The following is a 27,078-nucleotide window of genomic DNA, read 5'->3' as shown; positions in this document are numbered from 1 at the left end:
AGTAAGATAGATCCTGGGTGAAATCCCAGCTTCACCACTAGCTGTGTGACCTTGGGCAAGTGACCTCACCTCTCTGAGCTTCCATTAAAAAAAATTTCCATTATCAAAAATTTTAAACAGAAAAATAGAAAGAGAATACAATGAACACTTATACATCCGCCCAGATTCAACAAGTCTAAACTCTGCCATATTTGCTTCAACTAAGCCACTTTAAAGTAAATTACAAACGCTAAGAACCATCGTCCCTAAATACTTTAGCATTTGTGTCCAACAAAAGAGAACATTTTCCCCCATAGCCACAAAACTATTATGCCTCAAAAAGACAGTTCCCTGGGACTTCCCTGGTGGTCCGGTGGTAAAGAATCCACCTTCCAATGCAGGGAACTCGGGTTCGATCCCTGGTCAGGGAACGAAGATCCCACATGCTGCAGGGCAACTAAGCCCACGTGCCACAACTACTGAGCTCCCACGCCTCAACTAGAGAGCCCGTGTGCCGCAAACTACAAAGCCCACACACCCTGGAACCCACGCGCCACAACTAGGGAGAGAAAACCCGCACGCCACAACTAGAGAGAAGCCCGAGCCCGCACGCTGCAACAAAAGATCCCGCATTGCCATAACTAAGACCTGACGCAGCCAAGAAAATAAATAAATAAAATAAATAAATATTAAAAAAACAATTCCCTTATATATATATATATTATTTAATATTCTGGCCATATTGAAATTTCCCCAATTGTTCCCAAATTATATTTTACAGATGGTCCATTCACACCAATATCCAATCAGAGACCTTGCATTGCGTTTGGTCATTATGGATCTTAAATCACTGAGTTTCCACTCTGCTCATCTGTAAAATGGGAAAAGAATAATACATACCTCACAGGGTACACAAATTAGACATAATACATGTTAAGGGGTTAGGCTAGTGCATCCAAAAAAGTACACTATTATTATTAGCTTCCTTACTGGACTTGCTCTGCTCAAGGCAGCAGTGCATTGGGATGGAGTGTCTTGAGATGTCAGTAGCATGGGCTAGAGATAATGAGGCAACAGGTCCCAGCATCCTCAGGGATGTAGACCCACAAGCTGCATTTTGCCCAGCCCTGGCCTGGGGATGGAGGGAACCAGTCTCACCTTGACCACCTTCAGCACCCCCGATTCCTGGTCCAGCCCATGCTCCCCCTGGAAGCTCTGCTCCCTCAGGAACTGCTCCACGGTCTGCACAGTCTCCAACACCTCTTTTTCCACTTCTGGCTGGGATGCAGGCAGTGAGCCACGAAGGAGTTCAGCCTGGAAGCTGGGGTGACAAAGAGCTCCGGGGGCACTGCCATCTCTGTCTTGAGAGTACCACTGGTGGCTAGATCTATACCCACACACCTACCCAGCTCCTGGCACACACACTCTTCTTTAAGGGGACTCCTCCTCAGCTGACCTCCAGCACCCTGTGGAACAAAGGACCAGAGTGGAGAGGAAACAAGGGGTGTCTGGCTGACCAGGGGATCCTCTTCCTGGAGGCCATTCACTGCAGCTGGGGTACCGAGGGACACTGGGTGAAACCACCTTAACAGGCGGGGCTTTTAGTCACCCTTTCTGCTGTAGGTTTCGTTTCTCACCTCTTAGTTTCCCTTTTACAACTTGGAAACTGAAACTGGCTTGAGGATGGCCCTGGGAAAGGCAACTCCCCCAGGAGATGGGAGTTGGATGGTATCCACCAATCCCATCCCCACAACCTTGTCACCCAAAACAGGCTCAGTAAGAGCAGGCACTCGCTGGAGGTTGGGCTGAACAGTGGGAATTCTAGGGTTCCACAGAACAAACTCTGGAATTCCAGTCTGCCCTTTGCCAGACTCTTAACCTCTCTGACCCTCACAGAAATAATCCTTAAAATGGGTTTAAGAATAATACCTACCCCATAGGTTGTGTGGATTAAGCAAGAGAACATTTAACAGAGAAAACATTAAGTAAATGCAAGTATTGTTATTCGTTCACTGTACATCTATTGAGTGCTGGCTGGGTGCCAGACATTGTGCGAAGAAGACAATGTAAGACGTGGTTCCTGCCCCAGGGGCTCCCAGAGCAGTGGGGGAGACAGAGGAGACACAGAGAGTCCAGTGTCCTGTGTACTAGGAGAAAAGAGGGCACAGAAACTTGGTGGAAATTCAGGCAGAAGAGTTTCTTTGGGGTCACCTGTGGTGTCAGTGAACACCTGCTTGAGATGAGTCTTAAAAGACTGGGAATGCGGCCACGAGACAGAGGGCACAAGACAGGATAAGGCTGAGAAGTGTGAATCATCCTGCCATGTGCCAGGACTCGGCTGTCAGATCCACGTTGGCATGGAGGGCAGGGAGGGGAGAGGGGAGAGCTGTGCCTGGACAGGTGGGCAGGGATTGAAACTCGGAATGCCATTCATTCATTCATTCAACAAACATTTGTTGAGTGCCCACTATGTGCCAGGCAGGTGTCCTGGGGATACAGCAGTGAATAGGCAAAATTCTCGGACTGCAGAGAGCTAACACTCTAATGGTGGAGACAGATAATAAACAGGATAAATAAGTAACATTATAATAATTAAGACGGTGATAAGCGCTAATCAGGAAAATAAAGCAGGGAAAGAGGTTAAAAGGTACTGACTACGTGTGTGTGGGTGGGGTGAGAATTGGTAATGTTCAGGGGTTCAGTCTCAAGAAAGGTGGCTAGGGAAGGTCTGAAAAGGAGACATTTGAGCAAAGACATGAAGGAGGCGAAGAGTGAGCGGTATGTATGTCAGAGGGAAGAATGAGAGAAAGTGGGACTTCCCTGGTGGTCCAGTGGGTAAGACTCCACTCTCCCAATGCAGGGGGCCCAGGTTCGATCCCCGATCGGGGAACTAAATTCCACATGCATGCCGCAGCTAAGAGTCTGTATGCGGCAACTAAGAAGTCCACACGCCCCAACGAAAGATCCCGTGTGCCGCGACTGAGACCCGGCTCAGCCAAAAATTTAAAAAAAATAAAATAAATAAAAACAATTAAAGAAGAATGGGAGAAGGAACAGCAAGTGCAAAGGCCCTGTGGCGGCAGTATGCCTGGTGGGATTGAGGAATAGCAGTGTGACTGGAATGGAATGATCAAAGGGGGAGAGTGGGAGGGGATGAGGTTTGAGTACAAGGGTAGGGGGCAAATTGTGTAGGATCTTGAAGACTACTAAGACTTTGGCTTTTACTCTGATTGAAATGGGGAGCCACTGGGGAGTTCCAAGCAGAAGAGGGACATGGATGGACTTTCATTTTAACGGTATCACACTGGCTGTTCGTGGGAAGATTGGATTAAAAGCAGAGAGTGGGGAGTGGAGGTGAGAGCAGAAGCAGGAATTCAGTTAAGAAGCTACTACAACAGTCCAGGCAAGACATGTGGCGCCTTGGATCAGAATGGTAGCAGTGAAAGGTAGGGAGAAGTGGTATGATTCAATTTTCTTATTATGGAAAATTTCAAACATGAACAAAAGTAGAATAATACAATGAACCTCCACGTACCATCCCCCATCTTCAACCATTATCAACCTGTAGACAGTTTTTTAAATGTTTATTCAGGTCTTCTGCCCATTTTAATTTTTATTGGCCACCCGGCATGCGGGATCTTAGTTCCCCAACCAGGGATTGAACCCATGCCCCCTGCAGTAGAAGCACAGAGTCCTAACCACTGGACCACCAGGGAAGTCCCAACCTACAGACAATCTTGTTTCAATGATATCTCCATCCACATCTCCCCTCCTGTATTATTCGGAAGTGAATCCCAGACCCCATATCATTTCACTGGCTATATTTTGAGTATAAACAGGTCTTGCTAAAGGATAGAGTGTGATGTGAGAGAAAAATTAGAGTCAAGGACCTCTCTAAGGCTTTTGGCCTTAGCACTGGAAGGATAGAATTGTCCTTAACTGAGAAGGGAAAGACTGGGCCAGAGCACAGTGTAGGCATGAAGGTCGGGAGCTCGGCTTTGGAAGCAAACTTGAGTGTCTAGTGAGATGCGAGTTGGCTAGGGAGTTGCATATTTGAGTCTGGATTTCAGGGACGAAGTCTGGGGTTGAGATACAAATGACCAGCATAGATATATTTAAAGCCATGAGGCTGGATGGGTTCACCAAGGGAGTGAGTATAGAACAAGGCAAGAAAAGGACCAGTGACTGGGCCCTGAAACACTTAATAGTATTAAGTGATTGGGGAGAGGCAAGCATCCGGCAAACAAGAATGCGAAGGAGTAGCCAGGGAGGTGGAAGAAAAATCCGGAGTGTGTTTTGATAGCCAAGTGGAAACATTGTTCTAGGAAAGAGAAAGTGATCCACTGGGTCACATATCAGGTGAATCTGTGCTGACTTTGTCCTGAGGGCAGTGGCAAATCAGAGGAGCGACCAGAGGTGAAATGACCATTCTGGAAAGATTGGTCTGGCTGCTTCTGTGGGGAGGATGGATTGCAGGGGGCAGGGGTAGATATGTAGGGAGAGGTGTCAGGACACTGTACAGTGATCCAGGTGAGAGGGAAGGTGACCCGGACTTGGCTGGAGAAGGGATGGGATTCTAGGTCTACCTTGGGGGAAGGGTGAACAGGACTTGGTGACTACAGGTAGGAGGTGAGGGAAAAGACAGGATGGCTATCAGCTCTCTGGCTTGGGTACCTGGGTAATGGATGGAGGGTACTATTAACAAAGGGAGGAAGATACAAGGAGGAGTGGGAAGTGGGGAGGTCTACAAGGGTAGCTGTTTAAGCCAGAGAGCTTAAAATAGTTGTCCACATTGCCTAATGCTTCCGATAAGTTCAGGAATATAGGTCTGAGAAGCACCCCAGAGGCTACTGGTGATCACTGTGGGTGAAATGTAAGGGAGAGCTGGGAGCAGAAGCCAGATCTTAGGTGCGGGGTTGAAGAGTAAGTTGGGTGAGGAGGATGGAGACCAGGAGTGTAGATAACACTTTCAAGAACTTTGTCGTGAAAGGGAGGAGAAAGACCAGGTGTTAGCTGGAGGAAGTGGTGGGGTGGAGGGTGTTTGTTGTCTTAAATACCATTTGGGGCGAAAAAAAAACCCCTCAATCATGACACGTTTCAATTTAAACTCTCCAACTGGCTAACCCCAAACGGAAAGAATCACATTTTTAATTACATAAATTCTAAAAGTCTCCATATTTTCAAAGTTTGGTAGTGCCTGGTCCTTAAACAGTCTTATATTATAACTGTTTAAAGAGCAGTGGCAATTTCGCAAACCAAAGTCAACAATAAAGTGAGATTCCAAACATTTGTCCTATGTTTATAATGACAGATAATGAGCTTCAAGGCAGTATAAAAGTTATTCAAACAAAAGTTATTCAACCATTCAGACCTTACATCTTAGTTTAAAACATTTTTTTGAAGCATAATTGATTTACAACACTATATCAGTTTCAGGTGTACAACATTGTTATTCAATATTTTTACAGGTTATACTCCATTTAAAGTTATTATAGGCACTTCCCTGGTGATTCAGTGGTAAAGAATCTGCCTTCCAATTCAGGGGACACAGGTCTGATCCCTGGTCGGGGAACTAAGATCCTACAGGCGGCAGGGCAACTAAGCCCGCGCGCCACAACTACTGAGCCCATGTGCCCTGGAACATGCAGGCCACAACTAGAGAGAAACCTCCACACCACAACGAAGAGCCCACGTGCTGCAATGAAAGATCCCGCACGCCTCAATGAAGATCCTGCGTCTCGCAACTAAGACCCAATGCAGCCAAAAATAAATTAAATAAATAAGTAAATAATAAACCTTTGAAAAACTGAAGTTATTATAATATATTGGCTCTATTCCCTGTGCTGTACAATATGTCCTTGTAGCTTATCTATTTTATACACAGTAGTTTGTACCTCTTAATCCCGTCCTCCTATTTTGCCTCTCCCCACTTCCTTCTCCCCACTGGTAGCCACCACTTTGCTCAATAGACCTTACATATTAGTTTTGATTCATTTCATTATTCATTTTCATGAGATATCTGGGAGTTCAGCAGCTTTCAAGATTTCAAAAGGGGGAATTCCCTGGCAGTCCAGAGGTTGGGACTCTGGGCTTTCACTGCCAAGGACCAGGGTTCAACCCCTGGTCTGGTATTTAGGAACCTGCAGGCCTCGCAGTGTGGCCAAAAAAGAAAAAAAAAACGATTTAAAAAGGGAACATGGGGCTTCCCTGGTGGCGCAGTGGTTGGGAGTCCTCCTGCCGATGCAGGGGACATGGGTTCGTGCCCCAGTCCGGGAAGATCCCACACACCGCGGAGCAGCTAGGCCCATGAGCCATGGCTGCTGAGACTGTGAGTCCGGAGCCTGTGCTTTGCAACAGGAGAGGCCACAACAGTGACAGGCCCGTGTACCACAAAAAAAAAAAAAGGGGGAACATGCAGTCCATTGTGTATTGGTTTTATGGTTTGTAGAAATGCCATGCAGTTGGGCACATTTCTATGGCGGTGGGGGAAGAGCTAGTGGTTAGGAAGGGTGTGGGCTGGGTTTTAGGAAGGAGGAAGATGCATAAAGGTGGGTTTTCTCTTAGCTTGTGTTCCTCCAAATGCAGAGCCTGAGACAAGGATTTGCATGAGACTTGTTTTGGGAAATGATCCCAAGGGACAGGTGTGGGGGATTGAGAAGGAGGAGAAAACAGTCCAAGAAATATCATGAAATTGATCACTACTGTGGGCAGCTGAGCTTTGATCCCACTGGGGACCCTCTAAGGAGCAATGCAGAACGTGCCTCAAAATTATCCACCTGAGAGGTGGAGGAGGGGAGTATGCACTCACTGCACTCGCTGGTTCCTGTCTTTCAATGGGCCAAGGCTTACCCCCTGGGGTGTTAACTCCCTGGAACTTCCATATTTGCTCAGAATTACTTGGAAGGCTTGTTAAGACACAGATTGCTGAGTCCCACTTCCAGAGAACCTAACTCAGGTAATTCTGGGCTAGCTGCTGAGAATTTTTATTTCAAAGAGGTTCCCAGATGATGTTGATTCTGCTGGTCTGGGGTCCGTACTTTTGAGAATCAATAACTTAGAGGTTTGAACTTTGAATGGTGACAACATGGGGGAGAAGGAAAGTTAACTCAAAGTCATGGAGTTGTGAGCCAGCATTCAGTGTTCTGGAATTGCAAGTGTTTGGCCACGTCTGGTATGTTTTGAGAGTGACGAGGAGAGACTGAGAGGTCAGCAAGAGCTAAATGGTCAAGAACCCTGAATGCCAAGCAAAGGAACTTGAACTTGATTCTGTAGGTAATAGGAGCCATTGGAGAATTTTAAGCAGGGGAGGATTCTGTTTCTATTTATGCTTCAGAAAGAGCACAGTGGTCTGGGTAGAAAGGGGTGAGCTAGGGGGACATGACCATAGAAGTCTGCAAAATGAACAGCCTGATCTTGGCACTCGTGGGGATGTGGGGCCTCTCTTAACGAGCATGATGGTGTCACAATCCTTGATGTGCAGTCTGAGAAGCTATTGATTCCACAGTTTCTGGCCCCGGGACCCTCCATGTAAGGTCCTCCAGCCTCTTCAACCTTCTCTTTCAAGTCGTGGATGGAGTCATCAGGGTCAATGGCATAAGGCTTGCCCTGGCCACTGGAGCCCTTCATGAAGACCTGGATCTCAGGAGGGAAGGTCTCCAGCACCTGGAGGCTCCTGAAAGGAGAGACAGTGGTGTCCACTGGGGCCACATGTCCTCTTGTTTTCATAGTTTTGCCTTTCCCAGAATGTCATATGGTTGGAATCATCCAGTGTGTAGTCTTTTCAGACCGGTTTCTTTCAACTAGCAATATGCATTTAAGCTTCTTCCATGGCTTTTCATACATCACCACTCACAGTAACAAATTATTTTTTTCTTGTGATGAGAGCTTTTAAGATCTACTCTCTTAGCAACTTTCAAATACACAACAATATTGTTAGCTATAGTCACTACACTATACATGACATCCCCAGGACTTATTTATCTTATAACTTGAAGTTTGTACCTTTGGACCATTTCAGCTATTTCACCCACCTCCCACCTCTGGCAACCAGTCTATTCTATGTATCTGTGAGTTGTTTCTTTTTTTTTTTAAAGATTCCACATATAAGTGATCTCATACAGTATTTATGTTTCACCCTCTGACTTAATGCACTTAGCATAATGCCCTCAAGGTCTATCTGTGTTGTCACAAATGGCAGATTTCCTTCTTTTCATGTGGCTGAATAAAATTCCATTATCTACCTATCTATCTATATCTATCTATCTATCTATCTATCTATCTCTATCTATCTATCTATCTATCTATCTATCTATCTATCTATATCTATATGTCACATTTTCTTTATCCATTCACCTGTTGGACACTTAGTTGTTTCCTAGTCTTGCTTTGCCTATTTTATTTTATTTTTTTACACACACTGCATGACATGCAGGCCTTAATTCCCTGACCAGGGATCAAACCCCTGCCCCCTGCAGTGGAAGTGTGGAGTCTTAACCACTGGACCACCAGGGAAGTCCCCTGCTTTGCCTATTTTAGAATCAGATTATTTGTTTTTGTTTGTTTGTTTGTTTGTTGCTATGGAGTTGTTTGAATTCCTTATAGATTTTGGATATTAACCTCTTATCATACATGTGGTTTGCAAATATTTTTTCCCATTCCTAGGTTGCCTTTTCATTTTGTTGATTGTTTCTTTTGCTCTCCAGGAGCTTTTTAGTTTGATGTAGTCCCATTGGTTGCTTTTTGTTTTTGTTGCTTGTGGTTTTGTTGCCATACCCAAAAAATCATCACCAAGACCAATGTTAAGGAGCTTTCTCTTTATGTTCTCTTCTAGGAGTTTTACAGTTTCAGGTCTTACATTTAAGTTTTTAATCCATTTCAAGTTAATTTTTACAAATGGTGTAAGATAGGGGTCCACTTTCTTTGTTTTGCATGTGGGTATCCAGTTTTGCCAACACCATTTACTGAAGAGACTATCTTTTCCCTGTTGAGTATTCTTGGATCCCTGTCAATTAGTTGCCTGTATGTGTGTGGATTTATTTCTCGGCTCTTGATTCTGTTGCATTGGTGTATGTGTCTGTTTTCATGCCAGTACCATACTATTTTGATTACTCTAGCTTTGTAGTATAATTTGAAATCAGGAAAAGTGTTGCCTCCAGCTTTGTTCTTCTTTCTCAGGATTGCTGTGGCTTTTGAAGTCTATTGCAGTTCCATACGAATTTTAGGATTGTTTTTCCTATTTATGTAAAAAATGTCATGGGAATTTTGATAGGGATTGCACTGGAGCTGTAGATTGCTTTAGGTTGTATGGACTCTCCGAGTGAGACGTGCATGTAAATGATTTGCCTAAGACCTATTAAAGTAAAACAAAAAAAGTCAAAGAAACTGCTACATTAGAAAATACTAAACGTGTAGAGTATGGGCGGCTGGTGTGTGCTCGGGATGACCCAGCCCCCTCCAGGCCAGAGAGGTGGGTGGGAAGTAGCAATTACAACAGACAAGGATGACCCTCCCTGTTTACCCCTCCCTCTGGGCCCATTTTATTCCGGGCTGCATCGTTTAAACTCAAAACACACTTTTAATATAGGGCCCTTGTAGCCATCTTGTTGTGCTACTCTTCACAACCCATGAGCAGGGTCACAGGAAACTGTAAACAGGTCTGGCTTTCCATGTTACCACTCATACAAGCCAGTGCTTTTCCACACTTGATCTACAGATCACAGACACGTGAGGATTATGCAAAAGAACAAGGACAAAGCTTTATTATAAGTTTCACATCGAAACAGGGTCCACACGAGGCCCAGCCTGGGAGGAGGTGGACACTGATGGCCTCGCCCCAAAGTTATTGGCTCAGGCCAACTTCCTCCTCTTAAACCCCAAGGTAATGAATCGAGACCTGGAGGAGAATGACTTGGTCGATGGCCCAGTGGTGTTTTGTCCAGCCACGCCCTGGGCAGGTGATGAGGGGGCCCTAAGAGCAAGGCTGCACCTTGCTGTGCCCACTGCGGAGCTGAGGCTGATAGGAGTAGAGGCCGGAACCGACACACCCCTAAAGTCAGCCTTGGCTGGGCATGGGCTGCGCCCTCCGCTGGAAGTAGGGGGGCCCTGCCTGGGTGCGCCCCCAGGGATGTGAGTTAAAATGGGGGCAGTAGTGCCTCCAAACCCAGGCTTCTTCTTAGTGCTGGGTCCCGTGGTCACCATGGGGTGGCTCTGGTGAGGAGGGTCCCAGGAGTTCAGGCCCATGCTGCCCCCATTGCTGTGTGTGGTGCTCGGGGGCCCCCCCTTTCTTGATGTCACGCTGAGAGCTGCAAACATGCAGCTCAGATCATCTAGGGCAGCTGCTCTGCTCCCAAAACGCAGCTGTGTGCTGGCATGGGTGCCCACGGTGGAATTTCTGGATGATGAACACCCAGAAGATGCTTGTGCGGGGCTGCCCGAAGCTGGGGGGCCTGGAGCAGAGGCAAAGGCTGGGGCTTTCCGTTTCCTCTGCTGGGGAGAGCTGCCACAGGCGGTGGTTCCTCGCTGCTGCCAGTCAGGGCCCCCAGGGATGTGAGTTAAAATGGGGGCAGTAGTGCCTCCAAACCCAGGCTTCTTCTTAGTGCTGGGTCCCGTGGTCACCATGGGGTGGCTCTGGTGAGGAGGGTTCCAGGAGTTCAGGCCCACGCTGCCCCCATTGCTGTGTGTGGTGCTCGGGGGCCCCCTCTTTCTTGATGTCACGCTGAGAGCTGCAAACATGCAGCTCAGATCATCTAGGGCAGCCGCTCTGCTCCCAAAACGCAGCTGTGTGCTGGCATGGGTGCCCACGGTGGAATTTCTGGATGATGAACACCCAGAAGATGCTTGTGCGGGGCCGCCCGAAGCTGGGGGGCCTGGAGCAGAGGCAAAGGCTGGGGCTTTCCGTTTCCTCTGCTGGGGAGAGCTGCCACAGGCGGTGGTTCCTCGCTGCTGCCAGTCAGGGCCCCCAGGGATGTGAGTTAAAATGGGGGCAGTAGTGCCTCCATACCCAGGCTTCTTCTTAGTGCTGGGTCCCGTGGTCACCATGGGGTGGCTCTGGTGAGGAGGGTCCCAGGAGTTCAGGCCCACGCTGCCCCCATTGCTGTGTGTGGTGCTCGGGGGCCCCCTCTTTCTTGATGTCACGCTGAGAGCTGCAAACATGCAGCTCAGATCATCTAGGGCAGCCGCTCTGCTCCCAAAACCCAGCTGTGTGCTGGCATGGGTGCCCACGGTGGAATTTCTGGATGAACCACTCCCAGAAGATGCTTGTGCGGGGCCGCTCGAAGCTGGGGGTCTGGAGCAGAGGCAAAGGCTGGAGCTTTCCGTTTCCTACGCTGGGGAGAGCTGCCGAGGTCCCCGATGGCATAGGTCTCACCCCGCAGCGCTCTGTTGATGCGCCGGAACGCTGCTTCCTTCTCCGAGTCTAGGTCTTCGGCAGTGACCCGGAAACCCGGCTCAGGGGCTGGAGGCAGCATCAGAGGCTCCCCTCGCCTGTGGGGCAGCAGAGGAAACCTGCGTTTTCGGGGCCTGGGACTGTCAGATGTGCGGGAGCCGTTCCTCCAGGGCCGTTTCTGCCCTCTTGCTGCCTCAGCATTTTTGTCAGGCTGGCTTTTCCTCTGGTAAACCACCGGAGCTGCAGAGGGCGATGGAGGGCCCTCCTCGCGCCCTGTCTTTGCAGACTTCTGGGGCACCCCTTGCGGTATGGCGGGATCCCTCCTTCTCTTCACTGGCAGGAAACCTCGGGTGGAGATATATGAGCTCCTGATGGCGTTTCTTTGGGGGCAGGAGCTCATACAAGAGGTCTGGGGCCACAGAGGCTTCCCTACCCTGAGCAGCAGCAGAAGAATTCTGCGTTTTCGGGGCCTGGGACTGTCAGGTGTGCGGGAGCCGTTCCTCCAGGGCCCTTTCTGCCCTCTTGTTGCCTCTGCATTTTTGTCAGGCTGGCTTTTTCTCTGGTAAACCACCGGAGCTGCAGAGGGCGATGGAGGACCCTCCTCGCGCCCTGTCTTTGCAGACTTCTGGGGCAGCCCTTGCGGTATGGCGGGATCCCTCCTTCTCTTCACTGGCAGGAAACCTCGGGTGGAGCTATATGAGCTCGTGATGGCGTTTCTTTGGGGGCAGGAGCTCATACAAGAGGTCTGCAGTTTCCTGGCGGATCTGTCCTCTGCCCGCTTGGCGTGGAGGTCTCTCTGCAGAGGTCCAGGCCTGGGCACGAAGAAAGAGCCCCCCAGGGGCCTAAATGCAGATCGTACGCCTCCGGTGTCATTGGGGCCGCTTCTCTGGTCATCGTTCTTCCCTGTGACTGTAGGGACTTCCTCCTGCTTGGCCATCCCTTGCCCGCTCTCTCCCAGGGCCCTCAACACCGTCTTCTCTGTGCTGTATTTCGGGACACAGCTGGGTGTCGTGGCCGGCACTGGCTGACCCCGCGCCACACTGAGAGTGACTGTGTCCACTGCGGACACTGAGCTGCGGGACGTCGTGGAGGTGCGAGCACCCATCACTGCCTTCTTCCGATGGCCTCCCCTGAAGATGGAGATAAGGATCCCCATAAGGAGTGCAGCGTCTGCGGGACGGTAGAATGGGGTCTCAGAGACTCTGTGGCAAAGCGCAGATGGCAGAGTCACTGGACACTTGTGGGCCGGCCTGCGAGTGGATAGCCGGCCATAGACAGCTGCGTGACCCGGGCCGGCCACGGGAAGTCGGTGGGCGCGGGGAGCGGGCTGGGGGCAGCCGAGCCCTCCTGGCAGGTGCTGGTCCCCCAGTGCCCGGGACGAGGGTGAGGGGCAGGGCCTACCTAAGTAACTGCTCCTAGAGAACTTGGGTGAGGTCGGTCCTTGGATAGAGAGCTGGGCTCCGAGCACTCTCCTTCAGCTGCCAACTCGGCCAAAAGCGGAGTGCGCTCTCTTTGGCCTGTTGCCTTTTTATACTCTGAAACCTGTGAGCGAACAATGGGCGTGCGTTGGCGGGGCGCAAAAGTTTAGGGAGGGGTGGCGCATGCGCAGAGTACACGTCAGGCCCTGGGGCGCACAGGTGAGGATGCGCGCCCCTGGACCGTCTAGCGCTTCTGAATCTCCCGGGGGTCTGAGGGCTGGAGGTGTTTGCCTTGAGGGTGATGAGCTTCTTGGCAGGACAGCTGGCCCTTCTCCCCTGGCCGCGCCCCGGTGCTGTCGGGGTAACTAACTGTACTGGACGGGATCCCCGCCCAGCAAAGTGGAGCAAGGTCGCTGGCTGTGCAGCTCCAAGAGGCGGCAGCTTTGGCAGCAGCGCCTCTGCGTCCTCCTGCCCTTTCCCCTGGCGGCACTGGAGGGGAGTCGCTAAGAACGGAAGTGCCCACACCATCCAGATCCTGCTGGGGTGACACCTGAAGTGGTGGCCAGGGCTGGCTGAGAGGGCCATACTTACCATATGACCCAAAAACCCACTCCTAGGCAATTAACCAAGAGAAAAACTTTTCACAAAACACGTATGTGAATGTTTTAGCTATCTTGTCCACAATTCCTAAATATAGGACTATTGAGGTTATCCAATTTTCTTGAGTTTGTCATTTTTTAATTGTTCTTGGAATAACACTATGTATACGTATTGTTTCACAGTCTAGAGTTAATATTTTACCAATTAAATAAAATTCAGAAGGCTTACATCCATATAGATTCTTTTACCTTCCACTCTTTGTTATAGCTGTCATATGTGTCACCTTTATATGACGTCAACGCCACCCTCTGAGACTGTGGTATCCTTTTTTCATACATACACAGGGAATTCCCTGGCGGTCCAGTGGTTAGGACTCAGCACTTTCACTGCTGGGGCCCCGGGTTCAGTCCCTGGTAGGGGAACTAAGACTCCTTAAACTTAACCCCACTCTGGGGCAATGTCCCAGCCAGGCAGAAACTGCAGGTGGAGCTGGAGACCTTGAAGAGTTTGGCTATACTTCCAGCTCAGCCCAAAGCCCAAGGATGATTCTGGACTTTCATTCTGACTCGTGCATTTCAGATCTTTCTGGGTTTGGACCTGGTATATATGTCCCTCCCAGCCCGCCCTGCCTGCCCCTTCAGTTGTCACCCCAGCAGGATCTGGTTGGCTTGGGCACTTCTGGGGTTTTTTGTTTTTGTTTTTGTTTTGCACTTCTGTTCTTAGCGGCTCTCTCCTCCAATGTTACCAGGTGGGAGGGCAGGCGGACGCACAGGCGCTGATGCCAAATCTGCCACCTCGGGCGGCGGCTGCTGAGCCAGGTACCCTGCTCTCCAGCTTTCCTGCTCTGGTGGCCGGGGACCCATCCTGTACAGTTAGAGCCGGCCGGGGGAGAAGGGGCAGCTGCCCTGCCAAGAAGCTCATCACCCTCAAGGCAAACACCTCCAGCCCTCAGACCCCCGGGGAGATTCAGAAGCGCTAGACGGTCCAGGGGCGCGCATCCTCACCTGTGCGCCCCAGGGCCTGACGTGTACTCTGCGCATGCGCCACCCCTCCCTAAACTTTTGCGCCCCGCCAACGCACGCCCATTGTTCGCTCACAGGTTCCAGAGCTGCATCCCAGCAACAGGCCAAAGAGAGCGCACTCCACTTTTGGCCGAGTTGGCAGCTGAAGGAGAGTGCTCGGAGCCCAGCTCTCTATCCAAGGACTGACCTCACCCAAGTTCTCTAGGGGCAGTTACTTAGGTAGGCCCTGCCCCTCACCCCCGCCCCAGGCACTGGGGGACCAGCACCTGCCAGGAGGTTTCGGCTGCCCCCAGCCCGCTCCCCGCGCCCACCGACTTCCCATGTCCGGCCCGGGTCACCCAGCTGTCTATGGCCGGCTATCCACTCGCAGGCCGGCCCACAAGTGTCCAGTGACTCTGCCATCTGCGCTTTGCCATAGAGTCTCTGAGACCCCATTCTACCGTCCCGCAGACGCTGCACTCCTTATGGGGATCCTTATCTCCATCTTCAGGGGAGGCCATCGGAAGAAGGCAGTGATGGGTGCTCGCACCTCCACGACGTCCCGCAGCTCAGTGTCCGCAGTGGACACAGTCACTCTCAGTGTGGCGCGGGGTCAGCCAGTGCCGGCCACGACACCCAGCTGTGTCCCGAAATACAGCACAGAGAAGACGGTGTTGAGGGCCCTGGGAGAGAGCGGGCAAGGGATGGCCAAGCAGGAGGAAGTCCCCACAGTCACAGGGAAGAACGAAGACCAGAGAAGCGGCCCCGATGACACCGGGGGCGCACGATCTGCATTTAGGCCCCTGGGGGGCTCTTTCTTCGTGCCCAGGCCTGGACATCTGCAGAGAGACCTCCACGCCAAGAGGGCAGAAGACAGATCCACCAGGAAACTGTAGACCACTTGTATGAGCTCCTGCCCCCAAAGAAACGCCATCACGAGCTCATATAGCTCCACCCGAGGTTTCCCGCCAGTGAAGAGAAGGAGGGGTCCCGCCATACCGCAACGGCTGCCCCAGAAGTCTGCAAAGAAAGGGGACAAGGAGGGCCCTCCGTCGCCCTCTGCAGCTCCGGTGGTTTCCCAGAGGAAAAGCCAGCCTGACAAAAATGCAGAGGCAACAAGAGGGCAGAAAGGGCCCTGGAGGAACGGCTCCCGCACACCTGACAGTCCCAGGCCCCGAAAACGCAGGATTCCTCTGCTGCCGCACCGGCAAGGGGAGCCTCTGAGGCTGCCCCCAGGCCCTGAGCTGGGTTTCCCTGTCGCCGCTGAAGACCTAGACTCCGAGAAGGAAGCAGCGTTCTGGCGCATCAACAGTGCGCTGCGGGGTGAGACCTAGGCCACTGGGGGCCTGGACGCCATGCAGCCTTCCTGTCCCTTTCTGCTGCCTGCCGCAGGGGCTGCTTCTCCACAGAAAATGTTTCATAGTTATTTCTGTTTTAATATGATCATGGTACATTAAAATGTATTAGTGCTTGCTGTGAACACTAAGGTCACTTGTAATTTTCTATATTGTTCTATATTTTTGTGACTAAAGGCATTACTTGGGGGAATTAAAAGAATATCTTGAAGCGATTTTGGCTTTTGATCTGCCACTAATTGCTATTTAACCTTAATTCAGGGGTCGGATTCTTTGACCCAAGGAAACAGAATAGTATAAAAAGAAAGAATGTGAGTGTCAGATGGTGGCAGTGATTAAGTATAGCAATAGATGCCTTTGCAAAAGTTACTGTTGGTCCCAGAAGACTCTCACTTAGCTGTGTGGCCCTGGGCAAGTCACTTCACCTAAATCTCTGAATTATAGGGCTGTGCTGATGATTTAAAAGTGACTGAGCATGGTGGACACTCGGAAATCCTGGGTTCTCAATAAAGCCACTGCCCTGCTCTTTGGTCCTTTGGAATTACTATATTAGTAAAATTTATACTTGACAGTAATTTTAGCTTAAAGTTTATTTTGTCTATTTCATCTCAGCCTTTCGGCTAAGATCAAGTGTAGTATCTGTTCTTGTCAATTTAAATAGCAAGAGAAAAGAAAGGAAAATAACGGGCATGCCCCCACACTCTTCAGACAATAGGAGCCTCTTAACCTGTTCCTTTGTCCAGAGACACAGGCCATTTCTCAGTGAAGGCCTCTGCCATCACTGAGGTTGCAGGGGAGATGTGGTAACTGGGGAGAAAAAGACCAATGGGGATGACCCCCTCACTCCTCAACATCCAAGCCCCCCACTTTCTCACTTGTCCGGCTAGAAATAAAAGGTTGATCCCATGGTTTTAACTTTCAGCTGTTGCTGGACTTTGCGTGCCTTGCGTAAGCTGGGAGACAGAGGCAGGAAAAAAAACCCACCATAATCACCCTGTTATGGGCTGTTATTCAATTTTGGACTTCCAGGCCCCATCTGCCTGTTAGCGTTCACTTCTTAGAGTTTCAAGTGCATGCTGTTTGTCCTCTATCTTGCCCCATGCGGCTCTCAAGCCCTCGTAATATGACCACATTTCTCGTGCCACATGTAAACATTCTAACACTTTGCAGATACTGAATTAAAAATCTATTATTTACATTGACTTCACCATTTTCATTTTCCTGGTGTGTTCAGTAGAAAATTCAAAATTACATATGTGCCTGGCATTATGTATTTTTTGGTGAGCAGTGATCCAAAGGATGGAAATGTATGCCTCCTTCGACTCCTTAAACTTAACCCCACTCTGGGGCAATGTCCCAGCCAGGCAGAAACTGCAGTGTGTCTGGGAGAAGGTCTTTTGCATTGAGATAGTAGGATGCTCTTTTAGCTTCAAGAACTTGGATGTTGTTGAGTTTAACCTGGTATAAGTTCAAATTAGAGTGTTTTAATTTTAGGATGTTAAAGGTAATCCCCATGGTAAACACAAAGAAAATAGCTATAGAATAGTCCCAAAAGGAAGTGAGAAAGTAATTTAAATATTTTATTGTAAGAAATCAGCTAAACACACACAACGAAAGATAGGAATGCAGGAAATGAGGGGCAAAAAAGCTTTGGGCAGATGGAAAAGAAACAGCACAATAGCAGAAATAAGTCTTTTTTTGTCAGCAATTACTTTAAATGTAAATGGATTAAACTCTCCAATCAAAATACAGAGATTGGCGGAATAGGTAAAAACATATGACCCAACTATATGCTGTCTACAAGGGACTTACTTGAGATCAAAAGACTCAAGCAGGTTGAAAGTTAAAGGATAGGAAAAGGAATTCCAACCTCAGTGAGAAAACTCAAATAGTAACCAAAAGAGAGCAGGAGTGTCTATACCAATATCAGACAAAATAGACTTTGAATTTAAAATGGATCAAAGAGTTACATATAAGAGCTAAACTATACAAAGTTCTGAAGAAAAAAAGAGACAAATCTTCATAGTCTTGGATTTGGCAATGAACCCTTAAATATGATAGCAAAAGCACAGGCAACAAAAGGAAAAAGAAATTGGACTTTATCAAAATTAAAATCCTTTGTGTTTCAAAGAACACCATCAAGAAAGACATAATACAACCTACAGAATGAAGGAAAATGTTTGCAAGTCATATATCTGATAAAGCCTAGTATTCAGAATATGTAAAGAACACTGGCAACTCAACAATAAAATGTCAAATAACCAAATTTTAAAAATGAGAAAAAGAATCTGCATAGATACTGCTCCAAGGAAGAGACACAAATTGCCAATAAGCACATGAAAACATGTCCAAAATTATTAGTCAAAATTATGCAAACTGAAACCACAGTGAGATACCACTTCATACCCACTATTGTGCCATATAATTTTTTTAAAAACAAGGGTTGGCAATGATGTGGGGAAATTGGCACTTTCAAGCATCGCTGGTGCAAATATGAAAAAGAAAATAGTTTGGCCATTCCTCAAAAAGTTCAACACAGAGATACAGTATGGCCCAGGAACTCCACTCCCAGGTATATGTCCAGGAGAAATAAAAAACATATGTTCACACAAAAACTTGTACATGAGTGTTACATTGTCGTATCATTATTCATAATAGCCAAAAAGTGGAAACAACCCAACTATTCGCCAACTGAGGAATGGAAAAATTAAATGTGTTATATCCATACAATGAATATTATTCAGCTATTAAAAGGGTGAAGGACAGATACATGCTACAACCTGGATGCACCTTGAATACATTTTGCTTACGCACATTGTGTGGTTCTATTCATATGAAATGTCCAGCATAGGAAAATCAATAGAGACAGAAAGACCCAGGGCTGGGGTGAAAGGGGAGGACAGAATGAGAATGACTGATACTAGGTATGAGGTTTCTCTTGGGGATGATGAAAATGTACTGGAATTAGAGATGTTCATTGCAAAACCTGAGTACACTAAAAGCAGCCGAATCACACAGTTAAAAAAAAATGTGGGGCTTCCCTGGTGGCGCAGTGGTTGAGAGTCCGCCTGCCGGTGCAGGGGACGCGGGTTCGTGCCCCGGTCCAGGAAGATCCCACATGTCGCGTAAGCGGCTGGGCCCGTGGGCCATGGCCACTGAGCCTGCGCGTCCGGAGCCTGTGCTCCGCAACGGGAAAGGCCACAGCAGTGAAAGGCCCGCATACTGCCAAAAAAAAAAAAAATATATATATATATATATATATATATATATATGAATTGATGGAATATGAATTATATCTCAATCAAAAGATAATATGACAACATTTTTATAGTCATTACTCTTGATCAGTTTCATTATGGAATTCCCACAGTGACTTCAATGGAGTGGCTTGTATGGGATGATAGTTGAGGCTCAACCCTTTGGGACTAGATGTTCATTTTGAGCTGTTGAATGACGGTGAGGGCCAGCCAGTATATTTTCTTCACGGAGGATCAATCCCCATATGTATCCTTGGTTTGAATCCTTGTCTTTTTCTCTTCATATTCCTGAAACAAGTTCCTAGGAAATACATTCACAATAGTGAGAGGTGTTGACATCTTCCTGGCAAAAGTCTTAACTTATTCACAGGTCAAACTTCAGAGCTCCTTATTACTAGCTGCCCGGGGAGTCCCCTGAAGCAAAGTAGGGCTTATGAAGATGGACCTTGCATTTGAGCGTGCACTTAAAATACCCAACAGGATGATCACATGGGGAAAATAACTTTATTTACATGAGACAAGTACAAAGTCAGCACAACACAATGAGGGAGAGTATGGGTGCTGGTGCCTGATGGCCTGAAATCAAATCCTATTTGAACACCACGTGTACCTGGGAAGGTTAGTTACTTAGCCCTTCTGTTTCTCAGTTCCCTGGCCAGGGATATGGAAATATTAGTAGGACCTGCTTATTCGTATTATGTCCTGAGGCTAAAAATTAGTAAATACAAAGCCTGAAGAAAAATGATGGGTACTTCATAAGTGCTACCTACATAAATGTTCAAGTATTAAATGCCTGGAAGAATAAGTAGGTCGTCTCCAGAAAGGGCACCTAGGAGGCTACAAACAGGAGGATAGAGCCTACTTTTTCACATTGATGACATGAGTAAGAAGTTTTAGAGCTCATGGCAAGAATATTATTTCTTGTGATGCACTGTGGGGTGGGCAGAGTAGGGGCTGTGACCCATATTTTATGGTTCAGGGCACTGAAATTTAGACAGATTGAGTAACTTGCCCAGAGTCACAACACTGATGAGTGATGGGTCTGAGGCAGGGGAGGGATAGAGATTCCTGAACACATGGACATGAGATCATGCCCTGGATACACAAACCAAGAGCTCTCCTCACTCCCTTTCCCACATCCTCCTGCCCCAAGGATGCTGCAGGGAGACAGCTGGTACTCGGAGGAGGTGCCTGGCCCAAGAGAATGGCTCAAATCTGGACCCACCTCCTGGCTCTACGTTTCAATCCCTGACCCCAAATACAATGTCTTTCCCCCAAATGCAGACCCCCTGATGGACCGGGGTATCCAAATATGTGTGCATCTTCCCTCCCTTCCCCCTCAGCACTTGATTCTAGCAGCTGATTTGCAGTGAGACTTCCTGGTGGTCAGGTGACCACCCTGAATGACCAGTAGTCTACTTGACTCCCTAACTGACTCAAAACCCAGGACATTCCAAACCAACTGCCCACATGACAGTTGCACAGAGAATTAGCATCATCTTCAACTGATCAAACCTGGATGATGAGCAGTTAATATTCATTAGCTGGGAACAGGGTCTACTGGGCTGGTGTTTTGGTGGCTTAACAGATGAGGTTTACAGGCCCCCAGGGTCTCACTGACTAGAAACTGACCAATCATCTGAGCAGCTTGGACTAAGGCCTGGCTAAGAGCAGGCAGTGGCTGCACGGGCTCTGAGTGGGCACCTTCCCTGCCCAATCCTCCCTCAGCCAGATCCAGGCTCTGCTGTACAAACTACAGCCGTTGCTCCTGAATCTACTTGCTGGTATTATTTCCACAGTACCTTCAATGGAGTGGTTAGTGGGGGTGCTATTTTTGTCCCTACCCTGTTGTTTGGCCAGATGCTGATTCTGATGTGCCTGAACCACCGCTGCGGATGGCCAGCAGATTATCTTGATCGCAGATGATATTCTTGTGCATCCTGTGTTTGACTCCTTTATAATCTTCCTTTTCTGCTTGGTACCCGAGTCATGATCCAGGAAAACACAACAAAAACTGAGAGAACCATTGATATGTTGCTGGGAGAAGACCATGCAGAGGTGTCAATTCATTCCCAGGTCACACGTCTGTTCTCTTTGTTCACCAGCCTCCTAGGGGAGTCTAGGGGAGTCAAGTGGATCGAAGCTGGGCTGAGAAGAGGGTGTTGCAATGTGGTGTGCACTTAAAATAGCCAGCAGGCTGACTGCACGGGGACATGACTTTATTTAGTGAGATAATACAGAAAGGGAGCACAGCACAGTGACCGACAGAGTGGGGGCTGGTGCCTGATGGTCTGGATTCAAATCATACCAGAAGCCACATGAACCTGGGAAAGTTATGCAGACCCTCTGTCCTCAGTTCCTTGTTCTGTGATAACGGAAATGTTAATAGGGCCCACTTATTAGTATTACATGATGAAGCTTAATACAGCAAATCAGGTAGACCCTGATGAAAAATGATGGTTACTTCATAAGTGCTACCTAAGTGTTCAAATATTAAATGTCTGGAAGAATAAGCAAGAAATGTGGTAGTGCTGCCTCCAGAGAGGGGACCTGGATGCCACAGGGCAGGGGAGTGGGGAAGGTTATGGGTGTGATGCTTTAGAGCTTGTGAAGAATATCTGTCATCATCTCCTGTGATCCCCACATCAGCCCCGTGGGGAACTCATGGCAGGTGCTGTGAACCATATTTTATGGTACATGGCACTAAAATGTTGAGATTTTAAGTGACTTTCCCGGAGTCGCAAAGCTGATGACAGATGGATGTGGGACAGGAATGTAGTTGGTTCCCTGGGACAGAAATCCCTGAACCCCTGAATCCTCTAGATGGTGCTCTGGACCCCTGAGCCCAGGGCTCCCCTCCCTCCATGCCCCCAATCCTCCTGCCTGCCCCATGGTTGCTCCAAGGACAGGAGGGGTCTGAGCCAACAGGAGGGCCCATGCCTGACCCGCTGCCTCCCTTACATGTTGATCCCTGACCCCACAGCTCTTAAATATCCCTGAAAGAAGGTCCCTTGAAGGATCGGGGGGTCACATCTACGTCCCTCCTCCCTCAGCGTCTTCACACACTGGGTGAGCCTCCTGGTGGTCTGACCAGTGGTCGGCTTGTCTCCACGTGGCTCAGAGCCCTGGTCTCTCCAAGCCAGTTGCCCACATGGCACGTCTCTAACAAATTAGCTTGGTCTTCAACAACCAGCCCTGGATGCACAGGTAGTGCTGATTAATGAGGACAGTGGCCTGCTGGGCTGTGCTTGGTGGTTTAGTGGGTGAAGCTGGCGTGCCCCACTGTCGCCTGACTATTGATGTGAGCAAGTGTCTGAGTAGCCTGGGCTACGGCCTGGCTGGGGAGGGGCCGTGGCTGCACTGGCTCTGAGGGCGCACCTTCCCTGCTCATCCTTCCTCATCAAAAACCAGCCCCTACAAACTCCTCATCCATCCCTAGACCCTGCAGTGGCACAGGAGAGAGGCCCATGCCCTTCTAGAGGGACCCCTCCATAGCCACAGCCTAGAGACCCCATCCCAGGACTGTCTCTGAGGATGACCCAGGCCCTCCTAATCTCTGTCACCAAATGTTCATTCCACTAACCCGATGGCATTGTCCCTTCTCTCCACGTTCCCAGGCAGCGCCCAAACACCCAGTTATCCTGTTCACATCAACCACTGGAAATACCGCCACGAAATCCCAGTTTCCTTCCTTTCTGAAAACCTCTAGATTTAGACTGCTAATATTTGCTTTTGGATTTTGACATCGACATTCAGAAGTGTTTAGCCTGTAATTTCTGCTGTCCTGTAATATCTGCTGCTGGTATGACATCAGTATTCTCCTGGTCCGATGAAAGCAGTGTGGGTGTGTTCCCTCTGTATCTGTTCTCTGGAAGAGTGTGTAGGAGACGGGCATCGTTTCTGTCTTAAATGTTTGGTAGAAATCAGAGGAAGCCACCTGGCCCTGAAGTTTGTTTTGTGGGGAAATTTTTTTGGCATCTCTTTCTAATTGAAGTTTCCTTGGTGTATTGTACAGGGCACAGATCTTAAGCGTAGAGCTTTATGGTTGCTTGTAAATATAAACACATCTGTTACCAATATCCGGTTCAATATACAGGACGTCCCCAGCACCCTGGCTGCCCCCTGTAGAAGGGGAGAAGAATAAGTGCTAACTTATTCGGTTATAAGAATGAAATCAGTTACTCCATGTATATTCCAAGTGCAGTGATTTACACACAAATAACTCAAAATGAGTGTGGCAGCACAATCAGAAAGTAGTGGAGGGTGCTGGAGGGCTGGGAGAATCCAGTCCCTTTGGGATTTCCGCTGTGGAGGTCAGGCCAGAGTAAGGAAGCTGAGAGGAGCTTCTCAGAAGCATCTGGGCTTTTACAGAGGGAAAAACTACTGCTCCCCAGAGTGGAGCGCCCACTGTAATTCACTGAGCCCTCCCTTTGCGGAGGGTGCTTTTCTATACTTGTGTGTTATCTTACATAGAAATGTTTAAAAAAAAAAGAGATCAATTTTGCTTGATGTAACAGCCTTTCACTGTTAAAAGTAAGACCTATATCTAAAATTTATGCTAAATCTGTACAGCTCCGACAGGAAGTAACCGGCACTCACTAGCTGACTCAGGAGCACAGGGGGAGCAGAGAGGCGGCCCTCCTTCCTTGGCCTCGTGTCTCATTTAAGCTGCCAGACGCTGCACAAGCTCCATCCCCTCTGAGTCTCAGGCTGAGGCCTCCAGGTCACAGTCGTCACAGGTGTCAGACCAGAACCTGCCACACAAAGGCAGGGACTGGAGTCAGTGGGGAGGTGGGCTTCCTGGGGTCGGTGTGTGGGACCCAGGGGGCTACTCAGACCCTGCAAGTGACTTTGGGCCCTGACATTCCCAGGGCTCACATCCCCAGGGCACTGGGGCCTGTTTGCTGCTCTTTGCCAAGTGTGTTCTGGTAGCAGAGAGACCTGTCCTACAGGGGCGATTTAACCTGGGCATTTGGCCGGGCGGCATTCAAGTGATTGGTCCCCTGAACAGTGAAAGTGATGCAGAGGAAAGGGGAGGCTCTGGGGCTCCAGGGTGAAAAGTGTGGGTCCCTCCCACCTGGGCGCTGTGAGGAGTGGGAGGTCTGATGACACAGGTGGGAGTAGTGACCCTGTCCCTCCAGCCCACACGCAACACGGCCCATCATGAGACCAGCACAGTGGAAGTGGGCAGAGAACCGCAATGTTCCCTTTTCCCCTAATAATCATTTTTCTTTCTTTAACACCCCAGCCAAACTTGCCTGTGCTTTTTAATTTAAAAATATCCTGATGCTGTGGTCATAGAATCATAAATTCCATAGCTTTGCTGTATCCCAACATGAAAAGTTTGTAGAAGACACTGCTTTTCAGCATGTAATAAAACCAGATGTATTTGTTATCTAATTTTAAGGTCATAATTAATTTGGAATCCTGGCCCTTTAACTCATCCTAAATTAGCATTGCTTTGAATTGCCTTCATTTTGTGTGTGTGTTGTATTCAATTTTTACACATCTATGGAAAATCTATAGAACCTCAGGTTGAGAAATGGTGCCATGAGGTGACCCAGGCCCTTCAGTGGGGCTCCACAGAGGCTGCGGGGTCCCCAGGGGGTGGGCAAATCCCAGCCAGGTGTGGAACCTGCAGTGTCCCCTACCGGATGCCAGGGCTACCGCGTGCCCACAGGGATGCAGCAGCGCTGGGCCAGGTGAGCTGTCTGCTTGCGTGAGAAGCAGCCCCGGTGCCTCTGTCCTCCTCACCCTTTCCCCAGGACGCCTGAACTGGGGGGTACCAGGGCCACTCCAGATATCTCACCACACCTGGTGATTAACTGAGGATGTTGCCTGCTGACCTCGGCGTGTTGGGAGGGCAAGGCTGGGTCCTGCAGAGGGAGATGTTGAACCTCACCAGGGACACTTTTTACAAAGAACACAATGTGAACAACACCTCCAGGAGTGATGTATGTGGTGACCCCACAGACGCCTTCGGCCCCCCATCTAAACATAAGAGCCTGGCATATTCAGGGCTTCTATGGAACAGGGACCGTTCCCTGGCGAGATGCACTCAGGTCATCCTCCAGTTGCCTGCGCAGATTACCACCATTCTCTTCTCTCCACCTTTTTGTTCACATGCAGTGGTGACCACCTATGTGCTCTTCTCTGGCTTTTGGGTTTTCCTGAAGCGCCAAAAAAAAAAAAAAAAAAAAAAGTCACGGATGGCAAGGGAAGCACATACACTTATTTGCCTTCTGCTCTTCCTCCTACCCTCTCCACGCTCACATTTCCTCTTCTTGTTCTTCCTCATCCTTTTACTTTATCCCTTCTCTTGAATCCAGGATGAGAGAATTTCTTTTTTTTTTTTAATTGGATGAGTCAGTCTTCTTTTACTTATTTATTTTTAACGTCCTTATTGGAGTATAATTGCTTTACAATGGTGTGTTAGTTTCTGCTATATAACAAAGTGAATCAGCTATACATATACATACATCCCCATAACCCCTCCCTCTTTTGTCTCCCTCCCACCCTCCCTATCCCACCCATCCAGGTGGTCACAAAGCACCGAGCTGATCTCCCTGTGCTAAGCGGCTGCTTCCCACTAGCTAGCTATTTTACGTTTGGTAGTGTATATATGTCCATGCCACTCTCTCACTGTCACAGCTTAACCCTGACCCTCCCCATATCCTCAAACCCATACCGTTTTTATGCTAAGTTATATTCTACATGTAGTTAGAAAAATGTTAAAAATATTTTTAAAGAACTGCGCATCTATTTTTGAAGCTTATTTGGCTGTTCAAGGCTTGCTAGCACTTTATCCATCTCAGTGCTATTTCACTTAGTAAACAAATGCAGTTGCCATAATTGCTGCATATGTGTCTGTGTTCCCTTCTAGGCTATATGTTTTTGAAGTTAGAAACTATATTTATATCACAGCCCCTATGTATAGCATAATATCCATTGCTAATTTAGATTGTGCTTTAAGATATGAGAGAAAATTTAACACGTTTATTATAGTCATAAACATCTAGCAAACCAACCAGAAAATAAAAACGAATTTTCAATCGGTTGGCCAAGAACAAAAAAGAGAGGAATACCTAGTGCAAAATCATATCTCTAATAACTACTGTTGGATTTAGAGCACACACATGCTAAACTTATTTTAAAATATCTTCTCATCAAAGATTTGAGGTTGGATCTGAAAAAATTATATCAGAAGTGAAGATAATTATGTGGTCTGACCAGCGTGGATCACACAAAGTAAGTGTATACTATGTATAAAGTAGATAAACTAGGAGGTCCTGCTGTATAGCACAGGCAACTATATTTAATACCTTGTAAGAACCTATAAAGGAAATGGATCTGAAAAAGAAATATATATATCTGAATCTCTTGGCTGTACACCTGAAACACAACATTGTCAATCAACTATACTTTAAGTAAAACAAAACAAAACAAAACAAAGTAAGTGTAAAGGGAAGTATAGTTTTATAAATTCACCTCTGATATCCAACAGACCAGCTGAAAGACAACAGAAAGTACAACTTTCTAGGAGACAGGACATGGCCAGCAAACAAGGCCGTTACCCTCGGTAACGGTCATACCTGCCAAAAAATATACAGACTAGCCTGCATTCATGAATACATAGGAATTCTTCATTTATCTGGCATTGTTAGGCAATGAGATATTGTATGTTAGGAGAAGTTTTTTTAAATGACAAATTGAAGAGGAGTTATTTTAACCTTCACTCGGTAATTTTTTTCTAAAAATAAGAAATGTATCCACTGGTGTATCTAATGTTTCCGTGATAACTCGGGGTCATCAGTTCAATCAACGTTTGCCTGAATAATGCAAACGGAAACAAGGCAAGCATGCTTACTGAAACTGAAAATGACATGGCACTGGCTGGAATAACTGATGAGAGAGCAAGAGAAAAACAAAAATGAAAACAAACCGTGATCAAGAAACAATCAGTCAAGTTCTGACTTTCTGTACTTAGTTTCAAAAAGAGATACCATAAATCCCAGCGAGAGACTCCAGCATCATTAGCTGTCTTTCTCCTTTGTTTCCACCTTCCTTTCCTTTTCCTTCTACCCT

The 27,078-nt window shown here is 48.0% G+C and overlaps 1 protein-coding gene and 1 pseudogene across 2 annotated transcripts in view; both read left to right on the top strand.

Moving 5' to 3' along the window:
* LOC125963843 (UDP-N-acetylglucosamine--peptide N-acetylglucosaminyltransferase 110 kDa subunit-like) overlaps nucleotides 1–27,078 on the top strand; it is a 303,144-nt gene that overhangs the window by 47,761 nt on the left and 228,305 nt on the right. The window lies entirely within an intron of this gene.
* LOC125964146 (uncharacterized) lies at nucleotides 16,337–16,442 on the top strand (annotated as a pseudogene).

The sequence above is a fragment of the Orcinus orca genome, chromosome 3 (assembly GCF_937001465.1).
Source record: "Orcinus orca chromosome 3, mOrcOrc1.1, whole genome shotgun sequence".
NCBI classification, from domain to species: domain Eukaryota; kingdom Metazoa; phylum Chordata; class Mammalia; order Artiodactyla; family Delphinidae; genus Orcinus; species Orcinus orca.
Note: the sequence above shows the minus strand (reverse complement) of the source record. Positions and strands in the feature narration are given on the sequence as shown.